The 17468-nt window shown below is 37.6% G+C and overlaps 2 pseudogenes; one reads left to right on the top strand and one right to left on the bottom strand.

Moving 5' to 3' along the window:
- Positions 1 to 5541: 5541 nt before the first annotated feature.
- On the bottom strand, positions 5542 to 9574 carry LOC102879473 (annotated as a pseudogene).
- A 7708-nt stretch (positions 9575 to 17282) lies between these two features.
- Positions 17283 to 17401, top strand: LOC112476158 (annotated as a pseudogene).
- The last annotated feature ends 67 nt before the right edge of the window (positions 17402 to 17468 follow it).

The raw sequence follows: 17468 nt of genomic DNA, 5'->3' as shown, positions 1-17468 counted from the left end.
ATAGGTGTTGCCTATTGGGGTTTCATAGTGTTCTTTTCCTTTCTGCCTTAGTCGGGACAAGGTCTTGGGTTTCTTGCCGAAGTGCCGCCACAGTCCCTAAACAAGAAAAAAGATAAAAAATTGTTACTTGAATCATATATCTAGTTACATTTCTATCATTAATTTGCCTATCAAGTAAGTAAAGGAAATCAGGCTTGATTAATATATATTTTTGTAAAAGAAAGGAAAAATCTTGGGTAAAATGTTCTCTCCTTTCTCCGACTCCAAGGGCCCTGTTTTGGCCTGAAGCCATTCCTGCCTTATAATGGGCCAAAGAGAATGCTGAGTTTCAATGATCCTTATCAATAGCCAGAAGACCCTGAGTCACCAGTTTCAAAGTAATTATCTAAATTTAAGGGAAAGGGTCTTTCTCCAAAGAAAGGAGGAAAGAAAAGACTTAACTAGGTTTACTAAAAAGATTAAGAATTTTGCAAGTCTGTACCTGACCCAGAGGTGATTACCTCCAGGCCGAGTACTCTCCCATCTCACCTCTCTCCCTCAGGGCTGCGGATCTGGAGCAGGTGAGTTTCAGGGTCTGGAGGACTGGGAAGATTTCAGTGCTAGACTGGGGCTGGGCACATCAGCCCTAGGTGCTGGCAATAAGTGGGTGCACGGTCTGTGCAGATTTGTTGTTGTACTTTTACCTTATGTTGATTTAGGCTGTCTAGCTTGAATATATAATATATAGTTGTCTCTGTTTAATGACCTCTTCTGTCTGTAAATTCTTTCTAGACGATCGCAAGGTTGCAAAATGTAAAATTGAGACAGATGTAGAGAATTTAAAAATAATAATGAAATTGATTATCTTGTCTGATTTCTATTGTAAAACTTGTGTTGACAATCCTAAACAACGGCAGCGATAAAATGCACCCGCATTTTATTACAATTGCTTTGGTCATTGACGAATTTCAATTAAAAAAACTACTCTGTGTGCTCTACACTAGCGATTTTCATTGTTTGGCTTTTATAGTCTGCATGAAAGCTAATTTGGAAAACTCCCAATTTAAACAGTGGGAAACCTCCCCCAACCCATCACACACACAAACGCAGATACATGGTTCATTTGGAAAGTAGCTCCCTAAAGGTTTGGAATCCTTCAAGCTCACTTCGGGTACATTTTGTGTCTCCAGTTCCGGCTTTACTACATACATATTCCCGCATTTAGTGAATATGAAATAAAGAATGATGGTAAGTGGTTGTAAAAACGATGAAACAATTGGAATCATTTCAATTCTGTCAGTCCATATGATCACTTAAAGCTTCTATTTTGTAAATTTAAAACAGCAAAATAGAATGTAAACCACAAGGTGCAATTTTTTGGGGGTGGAGGGACGGTGAAAATTTTAATTCATACATGAACTTCTTTACTCGATGGTTAATTGTTTTAAAACTGGAAAATGAATCACGAAAATGCTTATTACTGATTAGAACATGATTATTATTGACGATAATTTTGTCTATAGAGAAGGAGTTGTTAAAACGACCGATCTGGGACATCAAAAGAACAAGTAAGCCGTTGAGAACAAATGCAGGAGTCCTCAGGTTGGTCATTCTAGGAGATCTACTACACTAGATTTTCTGTTTTGACTTTTCCTCTTAGATGGCTAAATATCACCTTTGAGTATTTTTCTCAGGAAGGTCTCGTGAGAAAAATATTCCTTGAGTTTTGCATGTTCAGAAATGTTTGGGCTGGGTATAAATATCTTGGTGTACATTTGCTTCTTGCAGGATTTTGAGGCCTTGCTGGCTCTACTGTTCCCCAACATTGAATACAGGTATAGGGACATCTCGGCCCAGCCACATTCTCATAGGTGATTTGACCTGTTTGTCAGTTCAAATGACTCGTTCTTTATCTTAGAAGTTCAGTAACTTTACTAGCATTTGGAAACCTCAGTCGTTTATAACCACTTTTACTGGGACATGGCGGTTCAAGATGTCTAATCATGTATTATTGCTGGAAGCAATTTCAAGATTGTGTCTTTAAGTCCATTTTTAGATCCGCTTCCTTAGGGAGTCCAATCACGTATATATAGGCTCTCTTGCCCATTTGTCATGTATGTCATTTCCTTTTAAGCCATTTCATTTTGCTCATGCTCCACATTCCAGTCCTCCAAACCCCTTCTGTGTTTCCCAGCATGTGTTCCCTGTGATACTTTCAATTTCATCTTCTCTTCCACGCTGCTTTAATTTTTTTCCTTCACTTTTTTCCTGGGTTTTGCCAGCTCCTTTTATTGCCTTGCCATTCCATATATCTTTTTAGTCTTGTCCTTGGTTTCCCGGAAAAGTTTGTTATTTTTTAAAGGTGAAATATCCGATTGAATTTTTCACCTGCTCATCGGTAATGATTTTCTAAGCAAATGTTCTTCAGCTTTCATGTTTACCCTGCTTCTTTCTTCCTTTTTCCTTCTAGTATCTCTGCATAGGTCCTCCATTAGTTCCCTTTTGATTATTCATCTTTGACAGAGGTGAGCTTTTCAGGTGGAATAAGAGCTGGGGACCTTTTCCAGGCCAGCAAGAATTTTCCTAATGGACTGGGGTGGTTATAGCCTTTGCTTTTCCCCAGCCCGTAGAAGCGGCTGAGGAATATTAACAATGCAAAGCCACGGATATTGGCAAAAAGAGCAGAGTAAACATTTCCAAAAATTCTCCCCTCTGTAAGAGCAATGAGAAAACTGGCAAAATGGTCAAAATGAACTTTTCCAAACTCCAGAAATTAACCAAAGGCTTGCAACAATTCAGGAAGTATTTATGAAAAAAAAAAAGGCTGAATGTCAGTAAGAATAGTGAGCTTTTTAGTGTTTTTGCTATTTTGTTTTTATTACTGTAAAATACAGGGCCTAAAATTTACTTTCTTAACCATTTTTAATTGTACAGTTCAGTGGCATTAAATACATCCACTTTGTCGTACAACAGTCAACACAGTTCATCTCCATAACTCTTTTCATTTCATAAAACAAACTCTATACCTATTAAACAGTAACTTCCCATTCTTCTCCCCTCAGAACCTGGCAACTGCTGTTACAATTTCTGTCATTATCATTTTGACTACTTTAGAATCATTCAGTGTTTGCGTTCTTACGACTGATTTATTTCACTCAGCATAATTTCCTCAAGGTACATCCATACCGTAGCATTTTGCAGAATTTACTCGATTTTTTTTTTTTTTTCTTTTTTAGGCGAGGCAACCCTTGGTTGACCTCACAGATTGCAAGGACCTTGTCAGTTTACAATCCCTTATTTTTTATTTTTTACACGTACAGCACCTGGTCTTCCTAGGTGGTCTCTTATCCAAGTAGTAAACAGGCCTGACCCTGCTTAGCTTCTGAGATCACTTGATTTTTAAGGCTGAATAATATTCCATTGTGTATATATATATATGACATTTTGTTTATTCATTCAGCAGTCAAAAGACACTTAATTGTTTTAGTCATTATGAATAATGTTGCTATGAATATAAGTGCACGAATATCTCTTTGAGACCCTGTTTTCAATTCTTGGGGGTGAATTCCTAGAAGTGGGATTGGTGGGTCACATGGTAGTTTTATTTTTAATCTTTTGAGGAACCATCATACTCTCTTTTTCTACAGTGGCTGTACTATTTTACATTCTCACCAGTAGTGCACAGACATTCCAGTTTATCCACATCTTTGCAAATTCTGCTTTTTTTTTTTTTTTTTTATAGTAGCCATCATAATGGGTGTGAGGGGTATGGTGATTTTGATTTGCATTTTTCTAATTACTGATATCGAGCATCTTTTCATGTGCTTACTTTTCAGGTGCTTATTGTTTACTTTCTTTGGAGAAATGTCTATTCAAGTCCTTTGGTCATTTTTGAATCTGGTTGTTTTTTTTGTTGTTGAGTTTTAGAAGTGCTATTCTGAATGTGAAACCCTCATCAGGTATGTGATTTGGAAATATTTCTCTCATTCTGTGGGTTTCCTTTTTACTCTGAATGCTGTCTTTTAATGAACAAAAAATTTAATTTTCATGAAGTTTTATCTATTTTTTTTTGTTACCTGTGCCTTTGGTGTTGTATGCATCCAATAAATCATTGGTAAATCCAATGTTATGAAGATTTTGTCCTATGTTTTCTTCTAAAAGTTTTATTGTTTTAGGTATTACATTTAAATCCTTGATCCATTTAAAGTTAATTTTTGTATATGGAGTTATATGTGTCCAATTCAATCTTCTGCATGTGGATATCCAGTTTCCCCAGCACCATTTATTAAAGAGACTGTCTTTTGAATGGTCTTGGCACGCTTTGTCAAAAATCATTTGACCATATATGCAAAAGTTTATTTCTGGACTCTACATTCTATTCCATTGTTATATATGTCTGTCTTTATGCTGATACCACACCATTTTGATTACAGCAATTTTTGAAATCAGGAAGTGTGAGTTGTTTAGTTTTGTTCTTTTTCAAGATTGTTTTGGCTATTCTGGGTACCTTGAGATTCTGTATAAATTTTATGATGGGTTTTCCATTTCTGCAGAAAATTATTGGTATTTATAGGGATCGTATTGAATCTGTCTATTGCTTCTGGTAGTATTGATATTTTAACAGTATTAAGTTTTCCAATCCATGAACCTGGCATATGTTTTCATTTATTTCTTCTTCAGTTTCTTTCAGCAATGTTTTGTAGTTTTTATTTTACAAGTTTTTTACTTCCTTGGTTAATTCCTAAGAATTTTATTCTTTTTGATGTTATTGTAAATGGAATTTTTTGTGATTTTATTTTCAGATAGCTCATTGTTTGTGAATAGAAATGCAACTGATTTTGTCAACTCTGTATCCTGCTACTTTGCTGAATTAATTCTAACAGTTTTTCTTTTGTTAAGGAGCCTTTAGGATTTCTTTGTACAAGATCATATAATCTGCAAAAAGAGATAATTTTACTTCTTCCTTCTCAATTTGGATGCCTTTTATTTCTTTTTCTAGCCTGATTGCTCTGGCTAGAACTTCCAGTATATATTGAATAGAAGTGGTGAAAGTGGACATCCTGGCCTTGGTCTTGATCTCAGATGAAAAACTTTCAGTCTTTCACCATCGAGTATGATGTTTGCTGTGGATTTTCATATATGGCTTGTATTATGCTGCAGTAGTTTCTTTCTATTCCTAGTTCATTGAGAGTTTTTATGAAAGGGTGATTAATTTGTCAAATTCTTTTTCTGCATCAATTGAGATGATTCTGTGTTTATTTTTCTTCATTTTGTTGACATGGCATGTTACATCGATCTATTATCATATGTTGAACCATTCTTGCCTCCCAGGAATAAATCCCACTTGTTTATGGTGTATAATCCTTTCAGTACACTGCTGAATTCTGTTTGCTAGTATTTTGTTGAGCATTTTGCATCAGAGTTCATAAGGGATACTGGTGTGAAGGTTTTTTTTGACTATACTTCAATTTATTGGCATTGTCAATCTGTGAACAAGACAGATATTTTGCCCCCATAAAGTGAGATCATTTTCAGTCTGCCATAACATGTACCCGCACATCTTCACCTTGAAAATACAGCATTTCCAACTTTAGTCAGGGTATAGTATTCTTTTTTCACTTTCACAATTTTTATGCTGCTGCCAGAAGTCTTCTTGGCATTCGTTTTCAATTCTGTTTTCACTACATCTCTCACTGCTCTGCACAGATCCAGTATTAGACGTAGCCGAGTCCAGCCAGTCACCAGTACACCACCACGAGGTCATGAGAGTGGGCTGGGCACCTTAGGTCAAATCATGAGGACTCATCATGGTTTTCTTTTCTTGTGGTGTCTTTGTCTAGATTTGGTATCAGGGTTATGCTGGCCTCAAAGAATGAGGAAGTGTTCCTCTTCTTCAAATTTTTTTTGGAAAAGTTCCAGTAAAATTTGTATTAGATCTTGTTTATATGTTTGTAGAAATTATCAGTGAAGCCTCAGGTTGAGGACTTCTCTTTGTTGAGAGTTTTTAAAAATTGAGATATAAGTGACATATGAAATTATATTAGTTTTAGCTATACAACATAATGATTTGATATACGTATATATTTTAAAATCGTTACCATAATAGGTTATCATCCATCACCACACAGTTACATTTTTTTTCTTGTGATGAAAAGTTTTAAGATTTATACTCTTAGTGACTTTCAAATATACAATGTTGTTAACCAGTTACCATGCTATATGTTAATCTCCAGGATTGATTTATTGTATATCTGGAAGTTTGTACCTATGGACCCCCTTTACCCATTTTGCCCATCCCCCAAACTCCCATCTCTGACAATTCCCAGTTTTCTCCCGGTATCTGTGAGTTTCATCTTTTTTGTTTGTTTATTTCCACTTTGATTTTGATTATTTCCTTCCTTCTGTTTACTTTGGGTTTTGTTTGTTCTTTTTCTAGTTCCTTTAGGTATAAAGTTAGGTTGTATATGTCAGATTTTTCTTGTTTCTTCAGGTAGGCCTCTATAGCTATGAACTTCCCTCTTAAAACTGCTTTTGCTGGATCCCATAAATTTTGAAAAGTTCTGTTTTTATTTTCATTTGTCTCAAGGTAGTTTTTTGATTTCCTGCTTGATTTCCTTTTTGATCCATTGGTTGTTTAGTAACATGTTGTTTAGTCTTCCTGGATTTGATTTCTACTTCCATGCCATTGCTGTCAGAAAAGATGCTTGATATGATTTCAGTCTTCTTGAATTTATTGGGCTTGTTTTGTGGCCTAATGTGTAATTTATCCTAGAGAATGTTGCATGGTCAATTGAAAAAAACGATTATTTTGCAGTTTTTGAATGAAATGTTCTGTATATATTAAGTTTATCTGGCATAATGTGACATTTAAGGCCATTATTTTCTTATTAATTTTCTATCTAAATAATCCATCCATTGATATGAACAGAGTATTAAAATTCTCTATTGTTTTACAGTGATTTTATTGTTTTTCTCCCTTACATCAATTAATATTTGCTTTATATCGTTAGGTGCTCTTATGTTGGGTGTGTAGATATTTACTATTGTTTTATTCTTTTGGATTGACTCCCATAAAATTAATGTCCTTTGTTCTCTTTTACGTTCTTTGTTTTAAAGTCTATTTTTACTGATATGAGTATTGATACCCCAGCTTTCTTTTCATTTTTATTTGCGTGCAAATTCCTTTTCCATTCCTTCAGTTCATTCTGTATATCTTTTGATTTGAAGTGAGTCTCTTGTAAGCAGCATATAGATGGGTCATGTTTTAAAATCCATTCAGTCATCCTATGCCTTTTTATTGGAGTGTTTAATCACAATTAACAAAATGGTAATAAGTACATACTTGTCAATAATTACTTTAAATGTAAATACATTTACTTTAAATGTAAATACATTTAAAGTAATTATTGACAAGTATGTACTTATTACCATTTTATTAATTGTTTTTTATTGTTTTTATAGTTCTCATCTGTTCCTTTCTTCTCTGATCTTTTCCCATGTGATTTGCTGGTTTTTGTTAGTGTTTTGTTTGGGTTCCTCTCTTTTTATTCTTTACATCTTTTGTACCTTTTTGGTTTGTGGCTCCATGAGGTTTATGTATATCATTCTATATCTATAGCAGTTTATTTTTAAACTGATAGGTGTTAAAGTTAGAATATACTCTAAACAAACTACATATTTATTCCTCCCCTCAATATTTTATGTTTTTGATGTCGTATTTTATAGATCTTTTGGTTTTGTGTATCTCCTAACTACTTTTTTGTCATTTTAGTTGGGTTTGATACTTTTGTCTTTTGACCTGTGTAGTAGCTTTTTAAATGTCTGATTTGCTCTATTTATTATTTGACTTAATCTGAGATATTTTTCTTTTTCATATTTCTTATTTCTGATTATGGCCTTTTTTTTTTTCTGCTTAAAGAAGACCTGTTAAGATTTTTGTGAAGCTGTTTTAATGGTGATGAAATCCTTTAGTTTTTCCTTGTCCAGGAAACTCTTTATCTCTCCTGCAACTCTGAATGATAACCTTGCTGGGAAAATTATTCTAGGTTGTAGTTTCCTTTCTTCCAACACTGGAAGAATGTCCCGCCACTCCTTTCTAGCCTGTAAAGTTGCTGATGATAAATCAGCTGATAGCTTTATGGAATTCCTTTGAATGTAACTAGTTTATTACTCTTGCTTCCTTCAAAATTGTCTCTTTGCCTTTAAATTTTGCCATTTTAATAATAATGTGTCTTGGTGTCTTTAATTATCTCTTTGGGTTCGTCTTGTTTAGAGCTCTCTGTGCTTCCTAGATTGGGATGTTTGTTTCCTTTCCAGGCTAGGAAAGTTTTCAGCCATTATTTCTTCAAATACAGTTTCTGTTTCTTTCTTTTCTGTCTGAGATCCCTATAATGTGAATGTTTGATGTTTTCCTAAAGGTCCTTTAAACTACCCTAAGCTTTAAATTTTTTTTTTTTTTTTTTTTTGCTGTTCTGATTGGTCGATTTCTATTAGTCTATCATCCAGGTTATCCATTCTTCTATATTAGCTAATCTACTCTCGATTTCTTCTAGTGTGTTTATTTCAGTTATTTTATTCTTTAAGTATACTTGGTTCTTTATTATACTTCGTTGACATTCTCCTTAAGTTCTTCTATTTCACTCAAGTTTGGTGAGCATCCGTATGACCATTTCTTTAAATTCTTTATCAGGCAAATTGCTTATTTCCATTTCCTTAGGGTTTTATTCTTGGAATTCTTCTTGTTCCTTCATTTGAGAGATATTCTTCTGTCTTTTCATTTTGCTTGACTTTTTATGTTTGTTTATAAGAAATAGATGAAATAGCTCTCTCTCTCAGTCTTGAAAAGGTGGCATGTGTAGATGAAACATTTATGCAGGCTGTGTGTGTTGAATGGGCTCGGCAAGCCAGTTGGAGCTGAGCAGGTGCCTCGGTGTCTGGAGACCTGGCCCACCAAGTTGGAGCGGCTCTGAACAGGGAGGTCAGATGCTTATAGGATTGCCTTGCAGATCCTGTTTGCTCCCTTTGGAGCCAAAATGGGCTCAATGATGTGCCGAGGAACACACTGTGGTGACTTTGCTGCAGGTCAGAGTGTCGGAATACAGCTATTGAGGTGGAGGGGGAACATGAACAATGGTGCTCACCAGTGCCTCCAACTCTGGAGAATTCTCACAGTTCTTGGAGAGCTCCCGTTGCTCCCCAGCTCTCTCTGTATGGTCTTTCTCTCTCGTTTGTTGTAGAAAAAGTAGTCTTGTGTAGAAGTGACCTCTATGTAGGCTGTTTGTGTTGGGTAGTTCTGGCAGGCTGGTTGGAGCCAGATAGGTGCTAATGGCGCCTAGAATCCTGGCTTGCTGAGCTGGAGCAGCTCTGGGCAGGGAGGCCAGGCTTATGTGGTGAAGCACTGTTGATCCTGCTGGCTCCCTTTGTTCAGACCTGAAATGTGCTCCAGGTAGGGTGGCTGGGAATGTGCTGGGTGACCCTGTGAAAGCACCCAAATAGAACTCCCACCCCCCCCATCAAGGTGGGACGGGTCATAAACAATGGCATTCACTGGTGCCTGGATCTCGGAGAGTTCCCGTAGATCCAGAAGAGCTCCCATGGTTTCCCTGCCTTCTCTATTCAGTCACTTTCTCTCATTTGTTGTTCAGAAGCTATTCAGTCATCCCTTTGTTGTCTCTCAAAAGTAATTGTTCTCTCTACAGATGTATATTCAATGTGGTCTTGGGAGGGAGGGAGTTCAGTGTCTTTCCACACTGCCATCATCGTGGACCTCCCCCACCTCTCCTAGTCTTGAAGAAGTGGTCTTGTGTAGGAGATGAACCTTATCATTCAACCCTGTCCTACCTCTTCATTGTCTCTCAAATCTTTGTCGTTATCCAAACAGCCTATTTTATTTTTAGTGGTTCCCAGTAGTTGAGAGTGTGCTAAGATCTGTAAGTGCCCCAAAAGGGAGAATCTCAGACAGAACCTAGATCCTCAGGTAGCAGCTTCTAAAATAGGCAAATATATACAGTCCTGTGGGACCACAAACATAAACCCCGTTGGCCAACAGAGCCAGGAGATCTGTAGGTGTCCCCTGGGCAGCAGTTGCAAAAATCGGGACTTCAGGTAAGTACATAAGCTCCTTTCTGGAGATAGTACTGAGCTGCAGTGAGGCAGAGAGAGAGAGAGAGTGCAAAGCTGGTGTCCCTTGGCCTAGGTTCCTTGAGAGCAGTTCTGTAGGCCCCAAGATGTGTGTAGAAACTGAAGCCTGGCCCTAGGGCCAGAGCTCTAGGAAAAGCAAGCACATAGGCCTCTTTTGCAGAAAGGCTGGGGAGGCGTTTCAGTTCAATGTCTGTGTTGTGCCCTAGGGGTCGTTGCCTGCCAGGAACTTTTTCCAATTGTTATGGTCCTATAGGAACCTGGAATGGAAACCCTCTTGGCCACTAGAGCCAGGTGATCAAGGGGCGTATCCCAGGCAGCAGCCACAATAACTGGGAACCAAATGCATGTAAGTGCTCCCCTCCGAGAGATACTAGTGCTTTGGAGGGTGGCAGAGGGAGCATACAAATATAGTGCCTGCCCTCTGAGGTCTCAGAAAAGGTTTACAGTCAGCCTGTAGATATGTGTTTAATTAGAAGCCTGCCCCTCAGGCTGCAGCTCTGATGACAAGCTAAATAGGTCTCTTTCACAGAAAGTCTGTGTTCCTGGGTCTGTTGCCTCTTGATGTGTCCTGGGGTGACTACTGTTTAAGAATTCTTTCACCATTGATTACAGTCCTGTGGGATCTGTGAGCATAAGCCCTTTGGCCACCAGAGCCAGGCAATATAAAGGTGTCCCCTGGTAGCAGCCACAAAAATTAGGGCACTGGGCAAGGGTATAAGCTCTTTCTTGGGAGACACCAGCAAGCTGGAGGGAGTGCAAAGATGGTGTCCACTGGCCTCCATTCCCTAAGAGCATCTCTGTCGGCCTCTAGATGTGTGCCAAACCAGAAGCTTGTCCCTCAGGCCAAAGCTCTGAACAAGCAAATAGTCCTTTTTCTCAGAAAGACTGGGGTGTGTTTCAGTCTGCTGTCTGTGCAGTGCCTTGGGGTTGGTGGTCTGCCAAGAACCATCTCTACATTTGTTATAGTCACATGGGACCCAGGAACGCAAGCTCCCCAGCCTTCAGAGCCAGGGGATTAAGGCGTGTTCCCTGTGTGGAGGTTGCAAAATTCGAGGCACCAGATGTTAAAACCAGGGCACCAGACGTGTGTAAAACTTTCCTCTGGGAGATACTGGCCCTCTGAAATGCCACAGAGGGAGAACGTGAAGATGGCTTCTGCCAGCTGGAGCAAAGCAGAGGGGGAGCGTAAAGATGGCTCCCACCAGAGGGAAAAAAGTCCTAGAGTTTTTAAAAACTGTTGCCCACTGTCTGGAGCAAGGCAGAAGGAAAGTACAAACATGGGGCCTGCCAGCTCCATCTCTGGAGAGCACTCTGGCAGCCCCCTAGATGTGTACCAGACCAGATGCCTGCTCCTCCGTCCAACACTCTAAGAATAGCTAATGAGCCTCTTTCACATAAAGTCTTGGCATCTCAAGTAGCTGCTTTTTTGTGGGGCTCTGGGGGTGGGTAAGTCTGAGTACATGAACCCTTTAAGAGCAGTTTCTTAGTTCACAAGGCTTAATTTCTTAGCCTTGTAGGTCTCATAGATGCAAGCCCTGTCAATTACCAAAGAGAGATGTTTCAGGAGCTCATCTCTCAAGTACAGGTTTTAAAAGTTGAGGTGGTGCTGATATGGGGTTCGAAACCTTTGCTCCCCAAGGAGAAGCTCCACGTTTTGAGTTCCCTTCCAATTGTGGATCACTGGGTGGGATTTATGATAAGACTGTGTCTCAATTGCTCAGCATGCCTTGATGTGGTGGTCTCTTTCTCACTTGCCCATTATATAGGAGTTGCTCAGCCAATTTTTTTTTCAGAGGAAATTATTGCATATGTAGTTCTAGATTTGGTGTGTCCATGTGGGGAGGTGAGTTCAGGATCTTCCTATGTCCCCATATTGAACCAGACTCCTAGGGTTTTCCATACATAGTATCACGTCATCTGCAAATAGCGAGTTTTACTTTTCTTTTTGATTTGGTTGTCTTTTATTTCTTTTTCTTTCATAATTACTCTGGCTAGAACTGCCAATACCATCTTGAATAAAAGTGGTGAGAGTAGGTATCTGTGTCTTGTTCCTGATCTTAGAGGAAGAACTTTCCATTTTCAACACTAAATGTGATGTTAGCTGTGGGCTTGTCATATACGGTCTTTATTATATTGAAGTATATCCCCTTTTTGCTGAGTATATACCCACTTTGCTGAGAGTTTTTCAAGAATTGATGTTAAATAATTTTTCTGCATCTATTGAAATGATCAAGTTATTTTTATCTTTCATTAATTAATGTGGTGTATCATACTGATTGATACATGGATGTTAAATCATCCTTGTGCCTCAAGGGTAAATCTCACTTGATCATGATTGTGGTGCATGACCCTTTTAATGTTTTGTTGAATTCATTTTCCTAATAATTTGTGGAGAATTTTTGTATCTATGTTCATCAGGCATATTGGCCTATAAAGTTTTTTTGTAGTGTCCTAATCTGGTTTTGGTAACTGAGTAATGCCAGCCTTGTAAAGTGAGTTTGGAAAAGTATCTGCCTCTTCAATTTTGGAGAAAATTTAACTTACATTGGTATTAATTCTTCTTTGAATATTTGGTAGAATACATCAGTGAAACCATCTGGTCTTGGACTTTTTTTTGGTGAGGAGGTGTTGATTACTTATTCAATCTCCTTACTACTAGTAGTTATATTTAGATTTTCTACTTCTTCATAATTTAGTCTTGGTAGATTTTGTTCTCTAAGAGTTTCTCTCTTTCATCTAGATTTTTTATCTAAAAAATTATCTAAATTTTTTAATGTACGATTGTTCATAGCACTCTCTTATACTTCTTATTTCTTTAACATCATTATGTTGTAGCTGCCAGCCCCCGAAAGACACACGGACCACCAGAAATCAATGAGTTATAGGAAACACACTCTTTATTCAGCTAGCTGGGTCTGCCAGGGGTACACAGACCCCAAATCGAGCAGCCCCGAAATGTAGAGGTACAAGGTTTTTAAGCCCCAAATCCCATTCTTCATTCTGTCTGAACACAAAGGTCTATTTTTCTTCTATTCACTACCTGTCGACCCACAGGTCAGGTGTGCAAGCGGGGGTACAGAAGCAGAAAGCTTATCGTTAAAATGTTACGTTCCTGTGGGTGACAGCCTATGTTCCTATGGGCGATAGCCAAACGGTAATTTTCCAGCCAGCACAATTAGTAATGTCCCTAACACATATATATTTTTAGGCGAGGCAACCCTCAGTTGACCTCACAGATTGCAAAGACCTTGTCAGACCTTACAATCTCTTTTTAAAATTTTTTATTCCTACAGCACGTGGTCTTCCTAGGTGGTCTCCCACCCAAGTACTAATCAGGCCCGACCCTGCTTAGCTTCCGAGATCAGACAAGATCGGGCTTGTTTAGGGTAGCCTGTTTTATCTCCTAGCTGTATGGTGCCTTTTATTACTGAATAATGTCCTTTGTGTCTTGTAATCCTTTTTGATTTAATGTTTATTTTGTCTGATATTAAGATAGTCACTCCTGCTCTATATTGGTTACAATTTGCATGGAATATATTTTTGGGTCCTTTCACTTTCAAACTGTTTGTGTCTTTGGATTTCAAGTGAGTTTCTTGTAGATAGCATATAGTTGGATCTGTATTTTTGTTCATTTTCCGATCTGTCTTTTTTTCAGAGAATTTAATCTATTTACATTTAAAGTAATTACTGATAAGGAGCGATATACTTCTGTCATTGTGCTGTTTGTTTTCTGTATGCCCTATGGCTTTTTTGACCCCCATTTTCTTCATTCTTGTCTTCTTTTATGCTTAGTTGATTGTTTTCATAGTAAAATGTTTAAATTGCATTTTAATATCCTCTGGTATATATTCTATAGCTAGTTTCTTTGTGGTTTACCATGGCAACTACATTTGCTATCATATGGTTATAACATTCTAATTTGAATTTATAGCAACCTAACTTCTATAATATACAAGAACTGTTTATAGCTGTGTCCTCACCCCTTTTGATTATTGATATCATAAAATTTCTTTATATGTTGTATGACCAAAAACATAAACTAATAATTTTTAAAAAGTTAGTCTTACAAATTATATAGGAAATAATATTTGGAGTCACAAACCAAGGTGACAATCATACTAACTTTTACAATAATATTTTTTTCCTTAAATGTATTATTGTCTTAAATCATGTAGAAAACAAACAAAAAGTACAATTACCAACTATTTTTACAGTAATGCTAGCTTTTATAGTTGCCCAGGTAATTACCTTTATTAGATCTTTATCTCTCTACGTGGCTCTGAGCTGCTCTCTAGTGTCACTTTATTTTACCCTATAGGATTCCTTTGAGCATTTTTTGCAGGGCAGATCTAGTGGTCACAACTCCCCCAACTTTTGTTTACTTGGTAATGTCCTGACTTCTCCCCCACTTTTGGAGGCCAGTTTGGCTGGATATAGGATTATAGGTTGACAGGTTTTTTTCTATTTAACACTGAATATATTGGTTCATTCTCTCCTGCTCTCACAACCTTTGGTGAGAAATCTGCTCACAATCCGATTGAAGATCCCTCATATGTGATGGGGTCTGTTGCTGCTTTCAAGATTTGCTCTGTCTTTTGAAAGTATGATTATAATGTATCTTGATTTGGGTGCCTTTCAGTTCATCTAACTTGGAGTTTCTTGGGTGTTTATATTCATGTCATCCATTAAATTTGGAAAATTTTCAGCTATTATATTCTCAAATATTTCTCTACCCCTTTCTCTTCTTTTTCTGGACTCTCGCAATGTGTATGTTGGTTCACTTAATGGTGTCCCACAGGTTCCTTGTGCTCTGCTTTTCTTTAATATTTTTTCTTTCTATTCCTCACCCTCAATGAGTTTCATTGTCCTATCTTAAAGTTCATCAATTATTTATTCTGCCTGCTCATGTCTGTCTTTGAATCTATCTAGCAAATTTAATTTCAGTTATTGTACCTTTCAGCTCCAGAATTTATTTTGGTTTCTTTTTAGTTTTTTAAAAAATTTCTTTATCGATATTTCCATTTTGTTCACACATTATTGTCTTGACTTTATCCACATGTTTCTTTGGTTCTTTGAACATCTTTAAGACAGTTGTTTTAAAATTTTGATATTAATTGTAACACTAATTTCCTCAGGGAAAGATTCTATTTGTTTTTCCTTTGAATGGGCTATACATTCCTGTTCCTTTCTATGCTTGTGAGTTTTTATTGAACACTGGCCATTTGAGTCAAATACTGTGGTATTAACTTTGGAAATCAGTATCTCTTCCTCTTCCAGGGTTTGCTGTTTTTGTTACTGTTTATATACTTTTCGATTGTTATAGCCTATGTGCTGAGGATAATCTGGGGTATGAATTTAATGTCTTTTCTGGTGTTTTTTTAATCTTCCCCTACAATCATTTCCTAATTTTCCTCATATATGCATTTGCTTTTGAATGTCCTAGTCTTTAATATCTGGATCTCAAAAGGAAAAAAAGTAAAAAAAGAAATGCAAAGTCCACCAGCCCTTTAAATCTTCTTGTAAGTCACTTGATCTAGAGAGGGAATGTTTCCACAATTCAGAGAAGTACAACAAAAAAGGCCGCCTGCCTCTTTGTCTGCATGACTCTTTGTCTGCATTTCTGTGATCAGAAGCTGCAATCAACAATCAGAGTGCAGATACCCAATATTTGGAGGATAGAGTCCTTTTTGTCCATCCTATCTCCCACAGGCTGTGTGCCGCTGCTCCAGGAAAACTTGCTTCCTGCCATGTGGCTGGGGTGGGAGATGGGTAGCTGCTACTGTGATAAGAGTTGAAATTGCCTTAAATGAACTGCAGTTTACCATTCATGTTTCCCCCCTGGAAGTTGCTAGCCTCAACAGACTCGAGTTCAAAAATAGTTACATTGAACAGATTTTGCCAATGCAATTGTGTGTATATAGGGAGACCTACTCCTGGTGTTCTCTACTCGGCCGTAATCCTGTAATCTTCTGAGATTTTTGTGTTTTAATTTGCCCCTACTGCCATCCCTTGCTCTTCCACTCTGTAGTAGCTTTGAAAACCAGCTGCATGCATAGTGAAAGCCAGCAGCATGGCAACTACTGAAAAAAAAAGAATAGGGCTGAAGCTTCTTTACAGCCTCATTCCCACAGAATTATCATTATTTGACCTGTATAGTGGCTTCCTGAAAGACCCCACTTCTAAGGCTGTTTGTATTTGATCTGTTTCAGACTTCACTTACTACAAAAAGCCTTTTCCTGGTGCAGGTGGGGGTGTTTGTTAAAAAACAAATATAGGCAATTGTTTAACTTTGTAGCTCCCTGAGGCAATGGATAGCAGTTGGATAACACTATCTAGAAATCTTAAAAGAAAAGGTGGCAAATGAAATGTCTTTTGAGGGTCTTGAAAAACTCTGCCATATTTCTGGTAATTTAGAAGGCCACATGTATGTGTAGGGTGGTGAACATGCCCAGAGCTAGGGTGGTGAACATGCCCAGAGCTATAAGCACCATGTATGTGTAGGGTGGTGAACATGCCCAGAGCTATAAGCATGCTAAGGAAAGACCCGAGAAGGTCGTCCTAAACTCTTACCTCTGTCTGACCTTGAGGCTCCATGTGAGGAGGGAGTAACAGCTCAGGCATAGTTGTCAGCTTCCAGGCTGATTGTTGAAGGCATGTCCCAACATGAACACAGAGAGGCTGAGAGGCTTTTTGATTCCAAGCATTTAAGGGAATCTGTGCAATCATTAGCTGACCACTAAGCTAATGAAGAAAAAACTTCAGTGGCCACACACAACAAAGAATACAGACTTTACATAATTAGTTCAGAATCACCACTAAATGAACAGCAGCAACTACAGCAAACAGCAATTATAACAAACTTCAGGGAGGGGAATAACTTGATTTTCAGAGTTGCCACATTTAAGTACATTTTTTTAAGATCTTCATACAAGTGGACCTGTACAACTCAAACCCATTTTGTTTAAGGGTTAACTGTACATATAAAAATTAAATTATGTTGTATACCTGAAACTAATATAATGTTATATGTAAATTATTCTTCAACTAAAAAAATGTGAACTTAAAAAATTGGAAAAGAGCTAAGTGAAAGTATGAGAACTATGTCTCATACAAATTATAATAGAGAACCAAATAGAAATTCTAGAGTTTAAAAATACAATTAGGTCTATGGCCATACTACTTTGAACAAGCCGGATTCCATCTGATCTTGGAAGCTAAGCAGGATCGGGCCTGGTTAGTACTTGGATGGGAGACCACATAGGAAGACCAGGTGCTGTAGGTGTAAAAAATGAAAAAAATAAGGGATTGTAAACTGACAAGTTCCTTGCAATCTGTGAGGTCAACCAAGG

Source organism: Pteropus alecto, unplaced genomic scaffold (assembly GCF_000325575.1).
Source record: "Pteropus alecto unplaced genomic scaffold, ASM32557v1 scaffold202, whole genome shotgun sequence".
In the NCBI taxonomy this organism is placed as follows: Eukaryota; Metazoa; Chordata; class Mammalia; order Chiroptera; family Pteropodidae; genus Pteropus; species Pteropus alecto.
The sequence above is the reverse complement of the archived record's forward strand: the minus strand, read 5'-3'. Positions and strand labels throughout refer to the sequence as shown.